The sequence below is a fragment of the Rhinolophus sinicus genome, linkage group LG03, assembly GCF_036562045.2.
Source record: "Rhinolophus sinicus isolate RSC01 linkage group LG03, ASM3656204v1, whole genome shotgun sequence".
Taxonomy (NCBI): Eukaryota; Metazoa; Chordata; class Mammalia; order Chiroptera; family Rhinolophidae; genus Rhinolophus; species Rhinolophus sinicus.
The window spans coordinates 138,518,959-138,543,742 of record NC_133753.1 but is presented as its reverse complement, the minus strand read 5'-3'; the positions used below and the strand labels follow the sequence as shown (position 1 = coordinate 138,543,742).

Sequence of the window (24,784 nt, the reverse complement as noted above, 5' to 3'; positions counted from 1 at the left end):
TGCCAAACTACTACAACCATTCCTGGACTTGATTTTGAGGTATCTGGCATACAAATTCTTTCAAGGACTCCTCCATTTTCAGAATCTACAGCATACATTCCTGATTCTTTAAGACATTCTAAATATAAACCTCTAAAATTGATTGGGGATTGGTAGTTCTGACCAAAACTATTGGTAGTCTGACAAAAGCTATTCTGGAAGATAAATTAATCACCTGTGTGCTCCTGATTCTTTTATGAGAACATTTACATCATATCCTCTTTCTTTTTCTGTGACCTGTGGTGACCTATACCAATCTGAATATTATTTTTGCCCCTCTAGTTTGCTGGTTTCAAACAAAATGCTCAGAGAATTTGATCGCAAATTCTCCATCTCTGTTGACAAAATCCTACTTGACATTTTCTGTTTACCGTGTTTCTTTGACCCCATAGTTTCCCGATACCCTTCCTACTTCTCTGATTCTCTCACTACATTTTCTTTTTCTCCTTCCACTATGATTAGGTTTCCTCTCAAAGATCTTCCAAGGCTGCTTTCTCTCTTTTATTGTTTTTACAATGACTTTGAGGACACCTCAGTGCAAATGACTCCCAAATCTATACAATAATCAGAAACTAAGTTCTTAATCCTCATAAATCTTTTCTACTTGTGGTTCATATTTCTCCAAACTACAAATGCCAACAAGCCTCAAAACTGAACACATCTTTGAATCACTACTTATCCCTTTACATTTAATTAGTATTCACTGTAGCATCACCTCCAAATATTTTTGAAAGTATCCCTTCCTACCAGTTCCTACTGCTAAGGTCACATTGCCAACAGTGCATAATATGTCATCTTCACCAAAGAAACAAAAAAACATAGTATACGTGCACACCAAATATATATATGTTTGTTACAAATTTTATCATTATAAAAGATATGTAGCATACATTTTAAAAATTGCAATAAAATGCATTATATACTTTATTGTAAATTCCATAGATCAAATTAATTCTTACAGAATGCTTTTGCTGATTTTTGCCAGACTTTTGTACCCATAGCCAACAAACCTATGGTTGTAATTGAGGAACAAATTCAGTTGTGCTATAAACCTTCTGAAAAAATAAAGACATGCATTGGAACTTCACTCTTTCAATAATGACATGAACAATTTCTGGATAATAATTTTTATTACAAGACTATTCCATGAATTTTTGTGCAATTCACAATGAAATGACTAAACACATGACACACTTTAAAGTTTTAGCTGCATTATTATAATTTTCTCTATTACTTTCTTAAATCTAGACAATCAACAAAACAATAAATCAAGTCATGATTGCAGCATTTGCCAATTGCTATAGTGTAAATACTCCTGTCATGACTAACTTCAAGCTACCATCATAATGTCACTGAACACTGAGTTGGAAAGAGATGTGTGATAAGACATCATTTCATATTATTTGTACCATACCGATACATGTAACTGCATAGATAATAGAAAAATGCATAAATACAAAAAATAAGTATGAAGTGAATAATTTTAAGTATTTATTAATATATTTTATTTTTAATATAAATTATTTATTGTAAGTGTACATAATTTAATTTTTAATAATGACTGTATATAAAAATCCTGAAAATTTACCAACTGGTTCTCATAGATTGGTACAGCCTGGCCCCAGGACAGCACTGCTTATCACCTAACCTGTGTGACGATTTCCTAAGTAGTCACTTTTGTTTTGTTTCTTTCCTTCTATGAAGCCATCTAATATATAGTTTTTAAACTACATGTAGATGCAGGACTCCTATTAAAACACTCAGAATATTCCCCATCATTAAGAGAATAAAGTCTGAACCTTAGACTGATTATCATTGCGGAATCTATATCTGGTCCTTCCAAATATTTCTCACCGTTCAACTTCATGTTGTAACTTACCCTACCTACATTTAAATTCTCACTGTTTACAAGATACTTTCTTTATTCTTATGCTGCATTTTTTGGGATTTCTTTCTTCTCATCTTTGCATTCCCAAATCCTATACATATTACAAGATCAATTAAAAATTTTAATTCTGTCTAAATTATTCCCTTTCTTTCTTTCTAGCTGGATATAACTTAACACTTTACATGAGCCTCATTACAGCCTTCATTTCCTACCTTGTATTCTATATACTTTTATTGAATGTCTATGATGTGTAAGGGACTATTTTCACTACTGGGAATATTGAAGGAAACACAGACTCTCTGTTCTAATGAAATTCACAATTTAGAGAGGGAGACAGCAAATCCACAATTGTGGTATATTAAGTGCTATGGTAAAGGAATGCACCTTATGCTGAGAGAACCAAGCAGAGAAAGAAGGGGAAATATTATAAGCAGCTGAGCCAATTCCATCTGCCTCATGTCCTGAAGGAAGATAGTATATTTGATGCATCAATAAAGCCAGAGTGAAGGCTACATAGAGGGAACAGCCAAGAAATGAGGTATGGAGGCGAGACAGATACCTTCTATGACAGAAAGCTTGAACTTCATTCTGTAGGAAATTGGTAACTTTCAAAGGATTTTATACAACTATCACTTTGACAGCAGTGTGGAGGATGGATTGAAAGGATGAAAAGATTAGGAATGGAAGACCAGACAGAAGTCTTTTAAAGCAATTTTAGAAAGAAATGCTAAAGCATTAAATTCAGTTAGTAACAGAGAAGTGGAAACTTAGTTAAAATCATAATTACTTAGTGACTGGATATTTAAGTGAGAAGGGTCAAATGACTTCTGGGTTTATATCTTGGTTCAGTGGATAGGCAGTAATGCCTTTTATTTACATAGGTACTATAATTATATAATTGGTCATCCAAACCAGGACAGATTTCAGAGCTAAAGAGGATGCTAAAAATAATGGAAATTATAGAACTTTAAAATTATTTTACATTGACTAATAAATTGTTTTATTTTATTGGCGGAACTATATAATAGCTCTACTCAATGATGAATTCCAAAAATAAAAATATTTCTAAAAAGCTACCACTTCTATTTTGATGACTAGAATATATCAGCTTCTTTGGACATAGCTATGAATTATATGTGTACCATGACCAATGCTATTTATATTTCTGTTCCATAACATTCCTAGTTTGTTAAGAAAAATGTTTTTACTATGATGCTGCACTACTCCAAAATTTATTTTCTTATGATCACTACAAGATCAAATAATTTTATCGTCAATGCTACCCTTCTAAAAGAATTTACAGTTGCATTTCCAATAATGTTGTGCATTTTGTCTTTGACAAAACGAGTCTCCAAGAGCTTTACTTGGATTCTAAGAATTGAATGGAAAAAAAATTAAACTACTTTGAAATTAATTTTCTATTTGAAATATCTGATGCTACTGGCATAAAATTGACATCATTTAACAGTTTATGGAGTTTTTATTTTACTAATGGGTCAAAGATAACAGCCATCATTTCATTTTTTATATGCAAAAGAAATCTTGGAATCAAATAAGTGAAATTGAGATGAGCAGTTGTCTGATCTAAATAAAAATTCATGTTTGAAAGAGTAATATATAAACACACAGTCTACATCTGCAAGTGTTAAATAGTTTACTATGGATCAAGCTTCCAAAAGATATTTTTTAACTTTTATAGTATATATTTATGCTGCTTCAGTAATTTGTCATCTTCTGTTCACTTGTACAGTTATGCCCCTCGATGATGGTATGGTGGATGATAAATGTCAGCAAACCTTTTGTGCAAATTCCACAGTCAACATCAAAATATCTTGAGATATGGAAAGACACTAGTTTCTTGTTTAACAAACATGTACTTTTGTTTCTTTCAATTTAATTTTCTGACTTAAGAGGGAATATATTGCAAAATTTTAAAGTATTACCAAAAATAAAATAATTGAGTAGTTATATATTTGTGCCATACAGTAAATACCAAAATTATTCTAACAAGAGTATTTAAATTACTCTTTATATCTTCCATGGCAAAGATGCTCATCCTTTATGGTTTGCTTACGTTTCATGTATACCTAAACTTATAATTTTCTATGTTTCACATTGACTCCACTGATTGATAACTTCATGCATCTCACCGACCACTGTGTGGACCTTGGCACAACTGATTAGTATACCAAACACCATTAGCGGCATTGGAGTGGAATACCTCCCCCATTACCACACAGACACCACTGGATTTAGCTGCCCTTGGATGAAATGGGAGTTTAGGCACATGGTGTCTGCAAAAAGCTAGGAAAAGAGAAATGGAGTATCACTAGTCACTATCATTTGCAATAAAGTGAAAACTCTGTTCACTTGTTCATATATATCATACATTATCGGATAAGCCCATGGCAGAAGCTAGAAGGAAAAAGTGTAATTCTACTAAGTCCATCCAAGATGATTTTAATTGAACTATTAATGATATTTCATAAAAATAAACATTAAATACAAAATTATACAGGATGCTGTGCCAACAGAAATAAATTGGAACTGTTTCAGGAAAACTGGGGTGTATACTAGTCACCTTAGTACTAAGTCTTACTCCAATGGCCAAATAAATTGATTTGAATTTGCCAATTACATATTGTTTTCAGACTATGTGTGGGCACACATTTTATTAATGTGTGATATTGCTGGCAGTTTTCATATTTTAATTTTCTGTTTCCAATTCCAAGACATCCTCTTTGGATCATCATATTTTTGCCTCTAATGAGAGTGATTTGCCAACATTCACCACAACCTTTACTGTGTATTTAAAAAATATATTCATTTTTACATGTTAAATGTATTCATTTTTATATTCGATTTTACTGGGGGAGGTACAAATTTTGGAGAGATAGTGATTTAATTTTGAGTATATAAAATGTAAGGTGTCAGAGGAGGGTCTAAGATGGAAGATTGGGTAAACACTATGCCTACTGCATCCTAGGATGACACCAAAATTACAAATAAATTATAGAACAATCAACCTCAAAAATCATCTGCAGACAAGCTGAACAGAACCCACATAAATAAGGATATAAAGAAGAGGCCACATCAAGACTGGTAGGTGGGGCAGAGACACGAAACAACCTCATCCCAAACCCACAGACAGTGACTGAATACCAGGAGGGACACTCAGTGGCAAAGTTCCCCCCAGAAGAGGGAGGGGTTCCAGCCCCACATTTGGCTTTCCAGTCCAGGGGTCCTGTGCCAAGAAGAGGAGATTGCACAACATCTGGCAGTGAAAATGAGCAAGGACTCTGTCTGTCCTGGTGAGAGGGAAGGCAGCTGGAAATCCAGACATTCTCTTAAAGTGCCCACATACAGACTCACTCACTTGCAAAGGCTCACCTGAAGGTATGGCAACTTCAGAGGTGCCAGAGACATATGAATACAGGGAAAGACTGAGTTGTGTGGCTTCAGGGGAAGAGCTAGAGGGACAGCAGCCATCATCCCTTTGGGGAGCGTGCTTCACATGTAGCCTACAGGAAGGCACCATGTTTTCTATGTTGAACTCTTCCCCAACGGACCAAATCTGAGACTAAATTGGTCTGGTAAAATCTTCAAATGCACACCATGTGGTGATGTCCTGGGTCCCCACCCACACACAACTAATACTGCTTCGCCCAGGGCACTCTTGGCTACTGAGCAGCTGGCCATACCCCATAAGCTATGGAAGACTTTACAGCAACATGTGGCCCACAGTACCCCGGAGGACTTTTGGTTGTGGGCATTGAGCCACTACCTGTGCTGCAGCCTCTACTGGGAGGCTTTCAGGGACCTGCAGGTCTAAGGTGAGCGGTGGCAGGCCATGGTGTTCTCAGGGTGTTTCTGCGAAGTAGTCACAGGCCTGACACTAGTGCAAGAACTGAAACTGCATTGACTTTGTTAAAACCACTGCCTACATTCTGTAGCTCCCTGGAATCCTGCCCAGTACACCTAGAGCTACATTGCTGGAGGCACTCATAGCACCTTGGTGGCTGGCCCCACCCCACAAGCTGTGAAAGTCTTTTATAGCAGTGGATGGCCCACAGCTTCCTGGGGAACTTTTGGTGATAGACAGTGAGTCACAACTTGCACCACAGCCTCTCTTGGGCAACTCTTGGGAATCTGTGAGCCCGAGGTGAATGTTAGCTGGCTGCTGTGTTCTAAGGGCATTTTGCGAAGTGGTCACAGGCCAGGCACTGGCATAAGAACCGAACCTGCCTTCACCTATTAAAGACCACTGGAACACCATGTGACTCCCCAGAACCCTGCTAATGCTGCATCGCTGAAGGCATTCTCAACACCATGTCAATCAGCCTGTCCCACACACCCAAGCAGGTTCTTTTAATGGCTGAGAAAAGCAGCCAGCAGGTGGCAATAGGCCTAGGGGGCTCTGGGCCTTTTGCTAAGCTGCCCCAGGCCCAACATTGATGGCAGCTGGCTTCAGTTCACAATGAGGCCATCCCCACATGCCTCCAGATCCAGCACAGGCAACAGCTAACTACATATGGCTTTGTAGTTGCTACCAAGTAGCCATGGGCTAGTCACAGGCAAGGCTGAAATTAGCCTGCACGGGAGCCCTGCTCAAGAGATACCTGAAAGAACACACCCAGAGGCCAGCTTCATACCACACCACAGCACTACCTGGTTAGCCTGACAAGCAGTACACCTAAAGAGTGGTCACAATAGCACAAGAGCCTGTGGGGGCACCTCTTCTGAGGGACCAGCCCTGACAGAGCAGCTCATACACTGTGGGTATAGCCAATCCTCAGGTCAGTGAGGCTGGGAGTCAGTCCCACCTATCGATGCACCAAAAGCAATCAAGGCTCAACTACAACAGGAAAACACGCTCAAGGGACACTCCAGAAACACATGCACAGAAGATCAGGGAGACTGTGCCATTGGACCACACAGGATACATACTACATAAGGCCATGGATCAAAGACTACAAGACATAAGAAATGTACCTAATATATGGAAGCAAACACAAACAGGCAGCTAGCGAGGAAACCAAGAAACATGTCCCAAATAACAGAACAGGAAAAATCTCCATAAATAAAACTAACTGAAATGGAGACAACCAACCTACCAGAGACAGAGTTTAAAACACTGGTTATAAGAATGCTTACGGAAGTTAGTGAAAATTTCAACAAATACATTATAAACAGAAAGAAGAACATAGAAACCATAAAAAAAACAACCAGTCAGAAATAAAGAATACAATAACTGAAATAAAGAATACACTGGAAAAAATCAATAGCAGATTAGATAAAGCAGAAGGTTGAATCAGCGATTTACAAGACAAGGTAGCATAAAACACCCAATCAGAACAACAACAAAAAAGAAGATAGTTTAAAGGACCTCTGGGACAACATCAAACATAACAACATTTGTAGTATAGGAGTACCAAAAGAAAAGGGAGCAATGGACTGAGAACCTATTTGAAGAAATAATGACTGAAAACTTTACTAACCTGGTGAAGGAAATAGACATACAAGCCCAGGAAGCAGAGAGAGTCCCAAACAAGATGAACCTAAATGGGCCCACACCAAGGCACATCATAAATAACATGGCAAAGGTTAAAGACAAAGAAAGAATCCTAAAAACAGTAAAAGAAAGGCAACCAGTTACTTATAAGGGAGCTCCCATAAGATTGTCAGCTGATTTCTCAACAGAAACTTTGTAGGCCAGAGAGAATGGCAGAAAATATTCAAAGTAATATGCAGAAGCATTGATTTTCTAAGTTTCATTCTTCTATCTTCTCCCTCCCCCCACATACACACACTCATCAAAAAAGAGATCTAATATCTGCCATTTATAGATGTTAACTGATTGATTGATTGATGACACTTGAGTGTGAATGAGTTTCTGTAAATTCCTAACCATAGTCAGTCCTGTGTATTTTTGAGCCTTTTGTCTCTAATTATGGAATGAAAGACTGTGTCCCTGTGAAAACAATTTCAGGAATCTATGAAAAGAAAGGCAAAAATGGTTCTGAGAGGTAAGGCCCATGCTAAAGGTAAATCTGCTTGATTCCTTTTAGGATAATTGTAAATATGTTTAGAAGGGACAACAGGCCTCTCTTTGAAATGGCCTCTTACTCATTTAAGGATTATGGGTTCAGAAGGGGCTATTAGAAGCCTGTTTCTCAGTGCTTGGTTGCTACTATTTCCTTACCTCTCCACAGGCCTGGAGCCATCTTGCCCAGGACAACTGTGTTTGTTGGGATCTCTTCTACAGAAGCTTCACTTGATTCCAGATCCAGTCAGATACAGGGCTGGACAGAAGACCACTAGAGCATAGTAGGTGATCAGATGAAGGAGCCAGAGACAGGCTATAGGGTAAGTTAAGACCAGCAGTCAGCTTCATGATTGTGCTTAAGATGCTCAGTGGAGATTCCAGCTCTCCAGATTAATAGGATGCTCAAGGAACCTGAAACCGACATTAGGGAGAAATTCAGGTCATTGGCAGAAGGAAGTGGAGACATAATCTTTAAGATCAGGGTGCCAGGCAAAGCGGTAGTCTTTGAGAAAAGCAAAGTAGCATAAAAGTGCTAGTTTGGGAACCAAGACTAGATGAAATACCAAGATTTCAGTCCCTGGAAACAGTTACCACCTTGGACTGAGACAAGAGGGTCCTGTGCTCTGTGCTTTAGAGATTTCTCCTGTGGTCCACCTCCAGCCATGCCCCTTCCCATGGAACAAGGAATACAGAGGTTGCCAAAAAAATGTATACACATTTTAAGAAAGGAAAAAAATACTATTAAAATTGTAATACTCAATATATACCGATAACAAAAGATGATTAGAAGTCATGTTTGACTTCTGCAATTACAAAGTGGTTACCATCGCATCCAGACACTCCTGATTACGGTGAACTACTGCTCGAGCAATGTTGACCAAAGTGCCCACTTGCATAATTTTTTTTGATACCCCCATTATACTATGCTAAGGAGACATGCTCATCTGGAGCCTAAGCCCATCTTTTTAGACTGCTCAAATGACCCTAGGCCTGCTTCTGGGGTCTCAGTAGGCTCTTTCCTTGTCCATTCTTTCAGTAACTGATAGCATCACATGTGTCTGTACCATTAGTCCTGAGATGCAGCTGTGAGATGACTCTTGGGGGAAGGGGGAAGATAAACAGAGCTTGAATTTAGACAGGTAGTTATAATATCTACCCACCTGCACAGAAGAGCCCTCAAGGAGCAGAATGAAGCTGGGACTGGGAAGAGAAGGGTGAATGGCCAGGAGACACTCCTTTTTTGTCTTGTCCTGGTGTTCCTTAACTTCTCTGACCAAAGAAAATATTAACCCCAAAGTTTGAGATCTCCTTGAACTTCTAGGTAAAAATTAAGAGGTTACAGGTCATGAGGTTAGTGGACTCCAAAGGTAAAGAATCAATAAATCATATGCTTACTCTTCCTTTCATATCTGAAAGATCAATCCCCTACACTTTTCTAATCATAGCTCCTTCTCAAAAGAATAACCAGAATTCTCAAATGTATAGGGTTTTACTTGTTTAATTAGTGCTTAATGTTTTTTAAAAACTCCAATTTGGGGATTACAAAGGAATCCTTAGGGGCCAGGAGTGAGAAGAGTCTTTGGTAGACGCAGCGTACAGGAAACACTCAATGGCATTTTACATTGAAGAAGAAAAAAAATTAAGGGAACAGGAAGAATTTAGGCCCACTAGTTTGTCACCTCTAAATAAAATTTCTTTCGCTTCTTGACTTCCTAGAATATTTCCCTATGCTTTCTTTGATATTTCTGGAAATGAAATTTCAGTCAAAAACATGTTATTAGAACAAATACTTTTATTAATTAGCATAATATTTGTCTTCTTAGTTTGCTGTGCTTCTCATTACTAAATCTACTAGAATATGTGTTTAATACTGATGTTGTTCATAATTCTGTCTCTATCTATGTTACATGTATGTCCTAGAATTAGTCTGGTTAACACACACACACACACACACACACACACACACACACAAACACACACACTCTTGCTTTGATATAAATGGTTTTCCCCACAAGTACATGAACATTTCAAAATTAAACAAGAGATGTTTAATTTATAAGATTGGTCACTTAACAAGTTGAGTCTTAGGTAAAATATGAAGAGCATAATGATTACACAATAAAACCAAAATTTAAACAACCAAACAAGAAAGAATACAATAAAATTTGTGTTGCCATTTTGAAACTACTCACTTTAGAAAGACAGACATTTTTTACACTGTTCAGAATATTTTTGGAAGTCCTCTTTTGAGAATTTTTGGGTACCTTTGGTACAAATCCTTTGAAATATTCTTAGTGATGGTGAATTTTCATCAGTTGAGGGCAGATTTTATTTTTAGAGAGAGCAAAAAGCCAATCAAAGCCAAGGCTGCTGAATGAGATAAGTGATCAAGCTGAGTCGTTCCACTTATTATCAAAATCAAATCATGCTTATAAATCGCAGAATGATGTATTTATGTAGCTTTAAAATTTTCTACTGGCATTTAAGATAATTTTAGATTAAAAAGTTACAAATATGTTCTTAGTATCATTAGAAAATGAGATTAGCTTCCTAAGATAATGATTTTGGAGAAAAATTACATTTGGATGTATAGCTTTTAATATACTCTTTTTAAAAAGTAGAAAGACATTAGTTTTTGTTCCCACACTATACATCAAAATGAATTCTAGGTGAATTAAAATGTGCTTTTTAAGTTAAATCATAAAAACTTAGAAGAAATTACAGGTTGATTAGCTGGCATAACAACAAATTGAGAACTTTTCAGGAACATATTGATATAATCGATGGTTAAAAAAATAATACATCAGGAAAAAATGCACTTAGAAAATTAAAAGAAAACAAATGAAATAAAGAGGTTTAACAACACATTTTTTAAATGAAAAACCTTAAATTGTTATGCTCAGTGAGAGGAAAGAAACACTCTCCTAGGCTATGGGATTATAACTTGGCACAACTTTCCTCCAGGGCAAATTGATAATATGTAAGAAATGACTGAAAAATGTGTATACTCTTTGACCTAATAAGTTAATTTATAAAAATGTGTTTTAAGGACATTATTATAAATGTGCACAAAGATTTTTATTCAAGTAAGTTCTTTGTCTTAGTGAAAGAAATAATCAGATGCCCAACTTTCGAGTATTAGTAAAGTGGTATTTCCATATAATAGAATAATTAATGACAGGAAAAGCTTTATAATACACAGGTTTTCAAACAATAACACAGTTACAGCCATTTTCCTTTTTTAGACAGACATTTAATTTATTTTCAGATACTCTTAATTCAATCATTTAATGAACAGACCGTTAACATTGTGTGTGTGTGTGTGTGTGTGTGTGTGTGTGTGTCTATTATAAATTTTTACTTTTAAAATGCTCCTATGCTAGCTATGTTGTAAGCACTTTTCATCTCTGGATAAAGTGTGAATTCTAGTCAGGGAAGTTTTCTGACTCTCAATACCGTATACTTTAATACACCTTAGAATGAAGTCAGGGACCTTCTCTGCCCACCTTTTTTGGTGGGCACGTGGCACTACTTTATTTTTTTGTCCTGAGAGAAGAGATTTCTACTTTCTGAGACATTCAGAATAGGTGTTTTAAAGCTTGTGACTATCACTTCAAGTTTGAGTCTGTTTTTAATGACAATTTAAATCACAGAGGACACTGCTCAATCTACTGATATCCTTTCTATACCAGATGACCACTTAAATCTTATCTTTCTGCAGATCTTTGAACCTTTTCACATATGTTTTCTTTTAGTTAAAGCTAAGATATGATTTTGATTATTCATTTATTTTAAGTGTGTTAAATCTTGAGCTCCTTCATCATACTTCAATTTTGTTTACTAGTTTATAGGGGTTAAAATACTTTCAATGAAATAACCAATCCTGCATTCAGCTAAATAACAGAGGGTGTTTTCTCAGTACTTGAAAAGAACAAAAGGATTTTTTAAGCTAAAAAGAGGCTATTGAGAAAAGGATGATAAGTGAAAAATTAGAGAGTTTTTAAAATCCTATTTAAAAATCACATTTTATATGGTTTCTCAAAAATATTGATAAAATAATTTTAATCACCAGATTTCTATTGTGAGTTCAAAAGGAGGTAAAATATATTCCATGTTTGATATGCTTACTAAATTTAGCCCTAGAAAATTAAAGATTCTTCTGAACTTTGTGAATATTAGTAATGTTCTATCTGAGCTATAGGTATAATAGTTATATTTCTCACTTTGGGGAAAGGTGATTTCAGAGGAGCAGTGTAGAACAGTGGTTGAAATCATGGACTTCAGAGTCAGACATAATCCACTTGAGCCGCGGTCCTGCTATCCACTACCTTTTGATACTTTGGACAAACAGTTCTATTTCCCGCAAGGTAGAAAAGGCATAACAATGCATATCTTGAAAGTTCATTAAAAGGTAAATTAAATAATATATAAAGCACTTTTAGAGTTCTTCGCTCATATAAGCCACTAATAAGCCAACTACTAAATAAATGGTAGTTGTTATTACTACTACCATTACCAGTTTTCATGCTCACTAAATAACACATTGTTCTCCTCTCATGAATTGCCCCCTCACTGTTATGTTACTTCTCCAAGATCAATTTCAATTTTGATATTTTCCTAAGACTTCCTTGACTTTTCTGGATTTTACTGATCTCTAATTACTTTATGAATGATTCTTACCCCTTAACTGAATAAATTGTAAGCTCCTAGAAATTGTGATAATGCCTTCTATTATTTCTGAATTCCTTAAATTTTATGTATTATATCCTTGTCTTGTTATTTATTGCTACATAATAAACCCCAAAACTTTGTAGCTTAAAACAACAACCATCTTGTCTCATGATTGTTTTGGTGTCAGGAATTTGGACAGGGCTTGAACAGGTGGTTCTTCTATTTTATGGGGCATTGACAGAGTCACTTAGTGGTATTCAGCTGGTAAGTGGACTAGTATAAGAGTTAAAAATGACTTGATTCATATTTTGGTGTCTTGGTGGGGCTAGTGGGAAGACTGCACTTAGCTGGAACTGTCAACAGCAGTGCCGGTGCCTAGATGAGGAGTAGGCATGTTGAGTTTCTAGCATGGTGGCCTCGTGGTAATTGTTAGGCTTTTTACCTATCAGCTCAGGTCACTAAGTGCATGACCTTATATGACTAAGAAGTTGTGTGGCATCACTATTATTAGTTGAAGTAGTCACAAGCCCACCCAGATTCATGGGGAGGGGACACAGATGCCACCTTTTGGTGGGAGGAGTGTCAAAGAATTTGTGGCCATGGTTTAAAATTGCCACAATCCCCTATGACACAGAGTCCATTGAGAGTAGAGATTATGTCCTGGTCATATTTATATCACGAAAAATGCCTTATAGATAAAGAGATACTCAATAAATAATTTTTTTAAAGAACCATAAGGCAGAAACTTTTTTAAAAAAATGATTAAAAACATCCTTTGTTTATATTCTCTGGAGATAAAAATAAAACTAATTATTTTGAAGTTTTTCATACCAGAATCCAGCCTTTACTGAATTTTACTACCATGAAACCAGGGACCATGTTGAGTTTTTCTTTATTACTCTCCTTAGCCTTGTCAGTTTTGCCTCAGTCTCCCTTTTTTTCTCTTCTCATGTGGGGTGTGTGTGTGTGTGTGTGTGTGTGTGATTTAAAGTAAGACAATATGGTATTTTTTAAGAATAATTCTATGTAAGCACTTCTATTCTTAATTTTTTCTTTTTAATAATAATAATTCTAAATTAGACAATATTTAAGGTTTCATAAGGCTCTAAAACTCAGCAACTGTGGGCTGACTACTCATAACAATAACAGGAGAGGGCCATAGAGACAAGTAGTGGTAGAAAGAGTGCTGATACTAGATACAATAGGGCATGGATTTTTGTTCCAGACCTGCCACTGCTAGTGGTGTAACTTTGGGGGATAGTAATAATTTTTCATCTAAGTTCCCAAGGTTGTGGTAAATCCAGTGAGATAATACATATATGAAAAATCGTGATAAACTATTAGGTTGGTACAAAAGTAATTGCGGTTTAAAAGGTTAACAATTGCAAAAACCTCAATTACTTTTGCACCAACCGAATATAAAGAGTTGCATGTAATGGTTGGGAAACATTTCTCTGCCTTCTTAAGGGCGGGGGGTAGGGGAGTGACAGGAGAAGATCATATTAGGGTTTTAAATAGGATCTGTCCTCATATTAAACACAAGTTTGGAGCATTTCTGTGAATAGATATCTAAGCTGGAGCATCTCCAGCTCCAGAACCTACAATTAAATATCACCCCCTTTCCTTGGAGGCTGCATTTCTCATCATTGAAAACATGCATATTTTGAGGGAAAGGCACTGATAATTCAGCCGCTGAGCCAGTATAGAGAAGTTATTCATTACTGGGTTCAACCCAAGGTCAAAAACATCAAACCCCAAACCATTAAGCAAAATGGTGACAGGCATGGTAGTGATGACCCAGAGTGAATATATTGCTCGTGGGAAGCAAGGTCAGGGATACAGCAGGCCTGGCAAAGGTTGCCGAGTCAAAGTCAGGAACAACCAGCCTATAGTCCAGAGATGCATGTGAAATGGCATGTTCCAGATGGGGTAGAAGAGGACAGCAAAGGAGAGGCCAGTCACCAACACATAGGAGACGCTATGGGAATTCTCAATGTCTGACTGTATTTCCAGGTTTTGTTTCTGTGCTCCAAAACTCCTTCTTCCTCTCAGTCTAGGCCTCCTCACCTTGGCAAATTTGATGAAGAGATGGAAAGGGATACATTTTTCTCTTTCCTGCTGAAGAAAGTAGTTTATTTTGGCCTCCCCAGCTCAGAGTAGAAATTGAGCTCACTTCTTGAAATTCACCTGCTCAGTCAGCCTCATCCCCACTACTTTTTTTAGGCGTATTATATTTTAACATTCTGAGTAGAAGGATGCTGAAGCCAGTAGGTTTGAAGGCTGCAGGATTTTTTTCTTTTAGAACTTGTGTTCTCATCAATGAGAACTATTTGTTAACTTATTTCTTTAATTTGGCTTAATAGAAAACAACACTTGTATCAGAACAACATATAGAATGTATAGTTCTGTGTCGAGTGCCTAGGTATAAATGGAACTGTAATGATTTGGCTGTGGAGCTATAATGGGGGATAAGGTATAAAACTATGACAAGGAGGGGTCTATTACTATATCCTATTCTCTATAGAGCTGGCAATAGAAACACCCACCCAGAGATGAAAGTCAAGAAAGGGTCATGCTCTGCCTTGCCTTTGTTTAAGACACCTTTTTGAAGCCCAGTTCTTGGCCTGCCACAGCAGAGGACTCTCATACAACTCTTGGTGTCTGGGAAATGCCTGTTTCATTAAGGTTCCTGAACCCTATCATGTTACACTTCAGAAGTAGTGACCAGCTTACTTAAAACAAAGAAGCTTTGACCTTTCTCCCCTTCTGAAACCAAAAACAGATGAAGTTAAAGTGACTCATTTCCGGCTTTAAATATGCTCTAAGAAAAAAAATTTTCAAGTAGTTTTGGGCTTCAGGGTTTTTTTGGTTTTGTTTTATTTTGTTTTGGGGTGGTTTTTTTGTCTTATTTTTATTTTATATTTTTACATAAATAACTCATTCCCTTCTTGTCAAGGTCAACATATTTATTACTTATATTCATAGTGAAGCTCACTATACTTTTTTTCCCTTATAGCGCTCTCTCGCTCTCTCTCTCCGTTGTTTATAACCATGACCCTTGATACTCCAAGTCTTAAAACAGCTTGGCTTTCAGCAGCTAAATCTGACAAGGTCAGCATTTTTCTGTTTATTCTGAGAATACTATTTACCCTCTGGGGTTTTTTAGAGCAATTCTGTAAAACATCACTTGGAAAAAGTTTGTAGTATTCATAGAGTCTTCCATAAAGTCAGATCATAATAAATGACAACTTCTTGCTGTGATTTTTGAATCCTGGGACAATCATCACTACCTGAATATCTGGTGCCAAAGAAGCTGCAGTAACCCAAATTTTTTTAAATAAAATTATACATTTAAAATAGTCTAAATGACCTAAACATAATTTATTTCACTTCCATAAGATGCCCTGTTAACTTGAATCAAAAATTAATCAAATAATTCTTCTGTTTTGCCCTTCAGAAAATGTTTCCATTAGAAATTGCCTAATACATTATATTATAAATGAGGAGAAAGAAAAGAAGCAGACCTTTTCAGTAGTCAAACCATACAACAAATCTAACTTTTGATCAGAATGTAAGTTGTGAGGCAGTTGGGGATCATAACTTGTGCTTAAGGAGACAAAAGCTGTTTCTGAACTGGGGAAATTGAGAATGTTATTTGAAAAGAGACTAACGTATTTGTCAAAGGTTCAAAGATAATCCAGCAGGTCTGGATACAGTTTTATGTTCACTAGAGCTACTGCAAACGCCTCTGCTTCAGCATGAACGTCAGATCCCAAAAACCCTTGGGATCAGGCTGAAAACATAACTTTTTAGCTGTGCAGTTTTAGTACAGAACATGTCTCCAGTACACACAGAATTCCCTTCCAATAGGCTTGATGGTGAAGCTAAAGTATGTAATACCTTTAAATCTTGTTAAGAAGAAGCTTATTCACTGGACTGTGAAAAGAAAACATTTAACTCTAGCGAATGCACTGCTCGTTCAGAATTCACTGCATTAGCAAACAGACATATTTTTTGGTGGTGGATGAGGGTTGGAGAGCGGGTGAGAGGACACTTATGCCACTGGGAATGTTTTGTGGTTTCTTCAAGAGGAAGGATGCTTGAAACTCTGGCTCAGGAGAATCACGGAGCAGGTGATGCCTGGGAGGATAAACACTGCTAAGTCTGCATTTATTTCTTTAGCTCTAACTGTACATTAATTCAAAAAGATGGTCTAATAAAATAATGCATTTTTCAAAATGCTTAGCTGGCATTTCAGAAGGGGTGGGCATTTTTATTATTTACCAAGGAATGTATGTTGGAATTGGTGAATGAAGTAAGCTCTCGCTATAGGCTGCTCTGGCCTCCAGGGGTCACCCTTCCCTTTAATGACTGTATAACAATAGTCTGAGATCTCACCCTGAGGGACTTTGGACTTTTAGCAATTTCTTGTGCCCTAGTAACTCTGAGAATCCCAGAGATTGCTTATATGTTCAAGAATGTGTGCTGGTTGTCACTTTGCCCCTCAGACAGTCATTTGTCTCTATCTGCTGCCACACCCTTCTGCCGGCAACCTTTTGCTGCCTAAATCTGACTTCTTTAAAGCCATTTCTGCTGCCCTCTTGCCAGGTTGTCCTAAATGTAGACATGGACTTGTTATTGCCCATAGCACAGTCAATAGCAGGATGAGATATGTAACAAAACTTTGCTGAAAGCTTAGGGTAAACAGAAAAAGATTACAAGGAAAAAACTAGAAAGAAAGAAAAGGAATATAGGACAGGATACTAAATTTGTATGACTCCCCCTAGAATGTGTATACTTTTGCAGGGTTTCCCTACTAAATAGCTCTCCTTTACACACACACACACACACACACACACACACACACGTACACACCACCCTTCTTACTTCATGCTGCAGTGGCTGGCTAGCTTACTTCTCTCTCATCTGAAATCAAGATTCTTGAATCTTTTGTGACTTCCACAGAGGGGAAAATGTATTTTCCTAAAAGGAAAGCTAATGTGAGATGCAAAGAATATAACCCTTTATACTATCATATATGTCAGCTGCTCTCTCCAATGTCTCAAACTTTCTCATTCAGAATAAAAGCTTTGTTTCATTTCATTTTCATCAATGGGGAGGGGTAAGCTGTGTGATTTAAAAGGCAGGATATTTATGGATTCTAGTAATTAATTTTTAAACAAATATTCGCATCCACCTGGGTATCCTGTTCCACTGGAAAGTTAGTGACTAAAATGAAGCACCCAGGTGTCTTAACATCACACAGAATGAAAAGAAATAAATGATTAGCAGAGACAGAAGGATATAGGAATAAGGCAAGAACTGGATTCTCGAGGTTGGCAGGTTAATTAGTTCAGACCTTAGTGAAAACTGAAGAACTGTTAGGAATTAGAAAAGATGGTGACACTTCTGGGGGAAAAGCAAAGACTAGAGGGATCGTGTATGGAGAAGCAGGAGATAGAAAAGAAAACTGCAAAACTGATCTCAAACTAGAGTTTTTAATATACTGTGTCTCCTCAGTGAAATGAATTTCCTTGTTAAAGGTTAGAGATTGATTAGAAAAAAAAAAAAGCAGGATGACTAACTCTGGATTAGCCAGGAGCAAAGACCAGAGACATGAAATAAAAATTTCTCTGAGGTCTACCACTGTGCTTTTACCTGTTCTATTAACCAGTGATTTGAATCAGGCATTTGGGCAGGGCAATAATTTGGTGTCCCTGCAAACCAATATAGTTAAAGTATTTGTTCACATTTAATCAAAGCAGGACCTCATGAGGGAAAGATTAAGAAGAAAGATTCTGTTGGTGGCAGCTTTCACCTCTGACCCAAACTTGAATACTTTACTCAGTAAGTCAAAGGCATTTCTGAAAAGATATTCTAGTGACGAGCTATCGTTATCTGACCAGCTCATCCCCACTCCAAGTAGCCTATCAAAGTATTTTCCCCAAAAAAGTATATAACTTTCCTTGGAAATTTTCTAATAAGTTTAATTCTTCCACCCTGTTAATTTCCCAATGATATTCTAGTGTCCCTTACAGACAGAGGCCCTGGGCATCATCTAGCTGGTCCACCTTTCAACATGATTTTGCCAGTCTCAAGTCACTGGAGTTACTGGTGTCAGCACCATTAAACACTAGTCTGTCACTCCCTACTTACCTACATGATAAAAAACAAACAGTGCATTTCAGACCACAAGATTTTTCCTTATGAATACCCCCACTACATGTTATTGAATTAAAAGGAAGAGGAGTGGTGGGTCTCAAGCACAAAGAACAGCAGAAATGGAAGTCAATATTCAGAAGATGTATATCCAAAATATTCCTGAGCCTCAGTCATCTGGTGTAATCAGCCAAGTGAAGTTCGGGGCCACCTCTTTATGTGGCTATGTCTTAAGAAACTATTTAAGAAATGTTCCTGAAAAATATGCTACTTTTTAACTCACTTAGGAAATAGAACTTTAGACATCTCAATCCTGCCATTTCATTAACATGTTTTGCATATAAACTTCTAATTGGTTTCTGTATACTCACTTTTAAAATGAACATATTCTTCTGTATTAACATTTTATATAAAATCATGGCCTAGACATGTACATGTACTGCTAAAATTAAATCATCAATAATCACTATCTAAAATGAATTACATCCCAAAAGCTCTGGCTAATGATTTATCTCTTCTTCATGGAACCGATCTCTATCAGATTGATTTATGTAGCAGCCAATCATGTTTCAGTAAACTGCAGCATGCACATGAATCTTTAAGTGATGATAAGCTGTGACTGTCCATTTATTTGTACAACACCAGCAACAAAAAAAGAAAGAAGGAAAGGAAAGGAAAGGAAAGGAAAGGAAAGGAAAGGAAAGGAAAGGAAAGGAAAGGAAAGGAAAGGAAAGGAAAGGAAAGGAAAGGAAAGGAAAGGAAAGGAAAGGAAAGGAAAGGAAAGGAAAGGAGGAAAGGAAGGAAGGAAGATAAAAAGGAAGGAAGGAAAGAAGAAAGAAGGAAGGAAGGAAGGAAGGAAGGAAGGAAGGAAGGAAGGAAGGAAGGAAGGAAAGAAAGAAAATGGAAAAAGAAAGCCTGAACCTCTTTCAAAAGCTTCCACGACGACCAAATCCTCTAAGAAATAATAATGGCCAATTCTATATCATATTTCACAATAACTGCTATAGTATCAAGTATATGCAAAAACACACAAAAATGGTGAACATTAAAATGGTGACGTTTGATAGAGAGAATTCTTTGCCTTTGCATGTTTACATTATTTGCTTTGATAGTAGATGCTTTTGTTAGTTGTTGAAGTGATTGACAACCTCATGCTGTTCTATTTAATTGCCTTTTCTGCAATGTAAGGTTCTGTGTTTAGAAGACGCTGTTTCATAAATAAATCCAAAGCGTGTGTGTGTGTGTGTGTGTGTGTGTGTGTATGTGTTGTACTACAGAGGTTTCATTTCTCAAGCCAATTCTGTAACTATTCAGCTACAGCTGTCGCCATATTTATCTGTATTTACATTAGTGTTCATTCTCATCCTTCATGTTTTTTGCCTTTTCTATGTTTAAGGAGATTAATGGATCTCCTTAAGAGTAAAAGCTTTTTTATACAGCTCTTTATGTTTGAGGAAACAGTGGAGATATTGGACATATGTTTTAGCAAAACATGTACAACATTTAAACTTTTAAGTCCTAAACAATTATTCCCCACAAGACTATTTCTAAAAACTGTAATGATTTTACATCTGCCTGAATTTATATTCTAGCATCTGCATTTGTTCTCTCAATTAATGAAGTCCAAGTACCAATTTTTTCCAGTTAACAAAATATCATATAAAAATACTACTGTTAAAAGGTTTGTCACATAACGATTTCAAAAAATATCTCTCATTGAGAGTTTGCTCAATACTGTGGTAGACAATTTTTGTAGCTCAATTTTAAAGTCTTTATCATTTTTTAAAATTAACCTAAAAATTAAGTTCAAACAATTCTTAAAAGCACGTTATTACTATTATAATGTCTTATTATACTTTTCTTCAGTATATATTTCAAAATGGTTATTATTCTAATTTTTAAAAAATTACTCACTTTTGGTTATTTGTCATAGGTCTAGATGATTTTTAACACATTTAATAACAAATTCTGCAGGGAATTTACAGGTCAACACACATGGTATAAATACTATGGTGACTGTTCCCCAACCCGGTGTTATGAACTTAAACCAAAGAGACATTGATTTTAGAAGAAAGGGATGGAGAGATGAAGCCAGACTAGTGATTTAAACTGGTGTGAGAAATAAAAGTTGGTTCAAGTGTGGTTGTTTCAATTGTTAAATGAGGCAGGGTGATGTAGAGAAAATGCTTAAATTTAAATCCCAACACTACCATTTGTATCTGTGTAATTGTGCGAATCTCTTAACCACTCTGAGTTGTTTCTTCATCTGTAAAATGGAAATACACAACATCTACGATCTAAGAAAAAGCCAACACTGGGTGACATGGAAGGGAGAAAGTCAGTAGAAAAAATGTAGCCTTCACTGCTTGCTTTCTGAATCTCCCCTCTCATTGGCTAAACCCAACCTGAATCCAGAGGGCAGGGAGCCCACTGACACAACTCACAAGGCAAGTCTCCAGGTCAGAAGCAGGGTGAAGAATGGTGAAGAGCAGATTATTAGAGATAAATGGAAAATATCAATACAGATATGAAAGGTATAAGTCCCTAAAATAGAGAACTTAGAGAGATAATATAGTCAGAGCAAGATTATGGAGGAAATAACACATAGATGGATCTCTAAAGAATGAGAAGTTGTCAGCAAGATAAAGAGATAGGCAGAGTGAATTCCAAGCAGAAAGAATAGGATTGGCAATGGCTCTAAGGCAGGAAAGAGCTCTTTGTATTATGTGATTTGAAAGAAAACCCATGTGACTTCATAAGTCAAGGTAAAGAATTTAGACCTAATTAATTGTGCAATGGGTTTTAAACAGGAGAGTGACATTTGGAAGGATCCTTCTGGATGCTGTGTGAAGAATGAATTGAACAATCAAAAAAAAAAAAAAAAGAGAGAGAGAGAGAGAGAGAAATAAAAATGTTTTTAAAGAACTAAGCATACAATACATTAGATGTCACAAGGCAAAATCAAATGATTAAGTACTAAATCAGTCATACCGTCCACATAGCTTATAAGTGTTCAGAGAGGACAATGCCTTTCAACTTTAGTTACTAATGAAGGTTTATGGAAGACAGGGTAAGCTGGACCTTAAAGGGTAATATGGAGTTAGAACAAGTGGAGAGTAAAGAAGATCCAATTCCAGAATAAGAAGAAATGGAAGTCAGGTACTATTTGGGAAAGAATGAAGGAGGCTTTCTTTGAGACAGGAGCAAAGGAAGATGGGATTGAACCTAGGAAAGAGGAGGATATACATGTTTTTAGGCATTATTTAGTAAATTTTCTTCCCTTCCCAGATAAGTTTATAATTCTTTCAATAAGTTTGATGAGATTTTCAGGTACTAAAGAGATACTTTTGTATTTGCCCCCTCAAATCATATCACATAACCAAGCTATCAGCTACTGATCCAGTTTATTACACGACGCTGATTCGGACTAATAAATTCCCCCAGGCTTGCCAAGCCAATAACATAAGCATTGCTTACATTATCTGCTATTTCAGAGTATCCACATCATTGCTATCTTGGTGCAGAAAATTGAGAAAGAACTATATATTTATGTGTTCTCACTATTTTTTTAAACTAGGAAATCTGATACAATTGATGATGGAAAACGAGTAGTCTTTTTATTGACCTACAAAACACTGGGAAATGTAGAAAAGGCCATTTATCCAAATTTCTAACAATATAATTTTAGTTTTAAAAGAAGACTATCAAAAGCTATTTTTTAAGACATTAAAGCTTCAATTTTTTTCTTGCACTGTGCATTAATATTTCATATTAAACTGTTTGGTTATATTTTTCCCTAGAAAATGGCATACACTTTCAAATTGTTGGGTTTTTTAAATTTCAGAATGCATATTTCTCTTAATGTAAGCAATATAATTGTCAATATACTTAATTCTATAAATAATTTTTATCTATTATATTGAAAATATACAAGAGTGCCAAAAACTGTATATACATTTTAGGAAAGAAAGAAACTATTAAAATTGTAATACTCAATATATACCAGTAACAAAAGATGAATACAAGTCACATTTAACTTATGCAATTACAAGAGGTGCTCAAAGTGGTTACCATCAGCATCCAGACACTTCTAATCACGGCAAACTACTACTTGAGCAACGTTGACCAAAGTGTCTACTTGTATACACTTTTTTAGCATCCCTGGTATATATATCAATTAATGATATAAATATTATACATTCATGTGTGGAATTGAAGAGTTACAGCACTTAAAACATTTGCTCAAGTTCACATAACAAGGACAAAACTAAAATTTGAATTGAGAAATGATTGAGGAAAATCATTTTCTCACATCCTTTATTTGCAATACTTTGAACAATATAATTTTAATTTTAAAAGAAGACTATCAAAGGCTGTTTTTTGAGAAGTTAAAGCTTCCCTCTTAGGGCATGAGAGTCATTAATAAAACTCACAATAATCTCAGTTCCCCCAGGAGGAAAATGAAAAGTTGTACATATGTTAGTATTTCACAGTAAGGCTAATAATGACCAAGTGAAATTCAGGTAAAGATAGAGCAAATTAGGAACCTCTATCGAAACTCATGTTTCACAGTGGCGTCACTTATGAAACCCAAATAAATACTCCTCAGTGTATGTCTGTGATTAATCAATTCATGGCTATCTCTCTCAATAAACTTTAAGAAAATGAACAATTGAATATTAGTAATTCAAATTTATTTGCTGTTGAAACACGTTGGGCTTCCTTTCTATGCCCATCTCAAACCCACACCTTGTTCAAAGCTGTGCTAAATTTCCACGTACTCCATGTAGGCTTCCTGACCATAGAGACCATTATCTATTTCCCTTTCCTTACCACACAGCATGTTATTTTGGGGCATTGTTTTTTCCTAATGAGTGCAGTCTTAGGGGAATAAATCCCATCTTACCTCTAAGAAACAGGACTCCTTGTGCAAAAACTTTCATCTGACCACCACATTACTGCTTTATTTAAGTTTGGCCAACTGGATCTTCTTTACTGGGACTTTGAATCTTGAGCAGAGTAGTACAAGAGCAGAATACAAAGCAGAAGACTAGATAGAAGGAGTCATTTTAAAGGACCACCTCAGAGGCGTACGTAGGAATTTCAATCAATACCTGCTGAATTAATTTTCCATGAGAGGAGTATATAATAAAATAATCATCAAGTAAGAAAACTACTCATTGATTACACTTAGCTAATAAGATCTGAAAACATCAAAATGCGGACTACTCACTAATCACGTCTTCTACAAAATGAAGCCTCATTCATGTGGAAATTCTACCATTTTTTTTGCTAAACACTAGACTGAAGACTTTTATCTCATTGTTAAAATCCATTAATAAGAACAACAGGAGAGAGGAATGTAGAATTAATAGTCAAAGGAAAGTGAAGTAATAAAATGGAGTTCGTCATGCCCCATGGCCTTTTCTGCAATATTTTAGTGCATTCCTTTGATAAGCAAATACCAAGATCACATTGCATTCATAACATACTAGGAACTTGCACAAATAGGGATTGATTTCATTTTTTATTATTCAAAAATTCTAAATGATTCTCTCAGAGTGCTTGTGAAAAGCATAGTTTGTGGTATTTGGAAAGTTCATTGTGTTGTCAATGATTTTTACAAATAAAAGAATACATAAAATGCAGAAAGCAGTGTACAGGGGTATAAATAAAAAATAGAGTAATAACACTACTGCCTACTGATACAGAATTTTACTATTTAAAAGCACTTTAATGATTGTGGTTCAAATATATTATATGAAAGGAATTAGAATGACTATGGAAGAATTAAATAAATGGTCTTTAAATACCACTCATACATACAACATTTAGAGACATAACGTTTTCATTAAAAAAATACTTTATTCACTATATGCATTATATATAACATATATTATAGATAATATTTACTATATATAGAAAACTTTTTTCAATAACTTTAGCATAAGAACTATTTCATTTTACCCAAAGTAAGTAAA

At 36.0% G+C, this 24,784-nt stretch overlaps 1 long non-coding RNA gene across 1 annotated transcript in view; it reads right to left on the bottom strand.

Moving 5' to 3' along the window:
- The window catches only part of LOC141570684 (uncharacterized), a 69,825-nt gene that overhangs the window by 23,831 nt on the left and 21,210 nt on the right, over positions 1-24,784 (bottom strand). The window contains exon 2 of the long non-coding RNA XR_012495004.1: positions 8,130-8,384. This is a non-coding gene — a long non-coding RNA (uncharacterized LOC141570684). The remainder of the gene's footprint in view (positions 1-8,129; positions 8,385-24,784) is intronic.